The sequence below is a fragment of the Aedes aegypti genome, chromosome 2 (assembly GCF_002204515.2).
Source record: "Aedes aegypti strain LVP_AGWG chromosome 2, AaegL5.0 Primary Assembly, whole genome shotgun sequence".
NCBI classification, from domain to species: Eukaryota; Metazoa; Arthropoda; class Insecta; order Diptera; family Culicidae; genus Aedes; species Aedes aegypti.
The window spans coordinates 369,525,403-369,528,034 of record NC_035108.1 but is presented as its reverse complement, the minus strand read 5'-3'; positions in this window follow the sequence as shown (position 1 = coordinate 369,528,034).

The following is a 2,632-nucleotide window of genomic DNA, read 5'->3' as shown; positions in this document are numbered from 1 at the left end:
ATGACATTATGACTTGTTGTTTTTTCGACACGAACTTGCTTGTAGAAGGTGTAGAACATGTTAACTTGACGTCTACAAGCAAATTTCAATAATCTAAAATTAAACATCAATCTTGAATAGTTTCTGGTTCCATTGCTGGAAAAAATATGAAATCGTTTCCAAAACGACTAAGATACGCGTGGTAAAAGTTGCACTTTCGATTTTTTTGGACTCCTGGTAGTTGGCGTAAGTTTTCACCCTCTTGGTAGTAGATGAGTTAATAGGTAGTGTTCCAATATGGATTTCTAGAAAAATTATCGAAAAACTTCAGAAGTTATTCATTTATCACTTTTTCTCATTAATTTTTACGATTTTTAAAAGATAAATCAGAATTATAGAAGATTTGTATGAATTTCTGAAGAATTTTCTTTCCCCTGAAAAGTGAGGATTTTTTTTCTAAGGAATCCTCGGACCGGCCGAGCTTGAACCCATGACCGTCAGGTTGTTTTTTTCTGAATAGAAGCGTGAGTACTATGGCCTTTCGGGGTATCGTAAACCAACCGAGTGTTTAGATTCGTATAAGTTTCTTTTTTTCACGTTACAAAAATGTTGATGTTTTTCCGGTATTATGATATAATAATATGAGCTGACATCTACTGTAGCAAGGTATCCACAGGGAGCAATTGTCTATACTAACAAAATAAATTTGTTCAAGACTGTATGACTCTTTATGTTCAATTGTACTTCTGTCTGAAGGGCCAAAACCGAATGGCGGACCCGTATTCAGAGACACTTACGCGAAACCTACAAGGGAAAAAGAATCTCCTTCTAGAAGTCAGCTCACACAAACAGTTATACAATCAAGCCTTTGCATGGCAGAAAGACCCAATAGTTAGGAAAAAGAGCCTGCCCTTTTTTCACGGAATGTTAGCAATATAATTTTGACAATTTCACTCTTTCGATCCATCATGCTTAAAACAGGTGCCCTGATGGTCCCAAGTCCCAACCAACCTAAAATGTATACAATTATTAGAAATAGAATCAAATAATACATAACATTATAACAAGATCTCTCTTATTTTATCCTTGTGTAATATTTTGAAACTGATCGTCAAGACGATGTCGCTGAATTATTTCACCATAAACTGTATTGTATCATTTGAACGCATTACAAGGAAACTAATACGCGCGACATTGATGTTTGTCTGGTATTATGTTCCCAAATTCATGTTTGGGTGTTTATATAATTAAAAAAAGTAATAGTTTTTTTCCGCATTAATTTTTTTCATTTGCAATCTTAAAATCATAAAATACAGACCACATAAAAAATTGACAAGAATTGCCAGTGCTGTAAGATATCCGTGCCAGTTTGATCATTGTTCGCCTTTATTGGTACCCTTCATTTTCATAGAATGTATCGACTCATAAGCTTCTTTATACCACTTTTCACAGCATGTCAGAAGTAACTCGATATGTTGAAACGTGGTTTGTGTCCACACTAATGCTTAATGTTGCTATGCTTTCTCGATATTTTCGGCTTATGCTTTTTCGATATGCATTACAGACCAGTTGTTGAAGCCATAATGTTTCCATGTTTCACATAGGCATATCGATAGGCATTTACCAGTTGTCCATTTAATCTCAAAAAGAATTCAATGTTTGTTATTTATCCGTTTGCACTATATTGTGTAATGCCAAATGATCAGACCATGTTTCATTTTGTGGGTACATGTGGCCGCAGAGTCTACCCAATGTGAATATCTGACGTAAAACTTTTGTACACAAAATCCGCATTCCACGAATCTCATTTGCCCAACTCCGTAGAGGAAAGCCCCATTTGTGGTAAGCTCTAAGTAGATTATCGGAATCCTTATACGCAGTTGCCAAAGAGTTTATAATATGGCAAACTTTACTTTCTGTTCCCTCGGTCAGTCCAGTTTTTATTACACCACAGGCTAACGGATAAAGAACCAAAGCTTGAAGTCCCTCCGTGACAAAAGCGGATTACTTAGGCTGGCCTTGTCAGCGTTTGGCTCCCCTACCTTTCTTCTTTCCGTCATCCCATCATCTTCTTAGTGACCCCCTTTAGCCTCTTGGCGAGAACAAAGTTTTTCTCATAATGCCCATCTAGCACTTACCGGCTCAGTGGTTCCCAGGATTAGATAAATTGACGAAAAGTTGCAAATGAAGTAATTGTGTCGTATTTTACGGGGCTTTACATTGTAGGCTGCACAAGCCTCACCGGCTGAGCCGAACCGTTTGTAGTTTTATAGCGTTCATTTTCTGCTTTACGAGCGTGAAGCCGCAGAATTTAATCATGGATTCTCGATGATGAAGCTGTATGGCGTTGGGATGTGCGGATAAAGTGGTTGGCGGTGTTTTGTAGTTATACTGGTTTTAGCTGGAATGAAGCCTGGAGTATGGAGATCCTCGAGAAAGCTCAGATGGGAAAGTATTTCGTTAAAACTATGTAAGAACCCTGATGTGATGGTTATTGACAGAATTTATAGTCATAACTATACTCTTTTGGTTGCAGGAATTTGATATCAGAACATCTGAAATGTCCCATAAATATTCAATAACAGCCTCATAACAGATGTTAAGGACCAATATATGAGCTTCCAATCGAAATCATTTCACTGATCAAAATCTG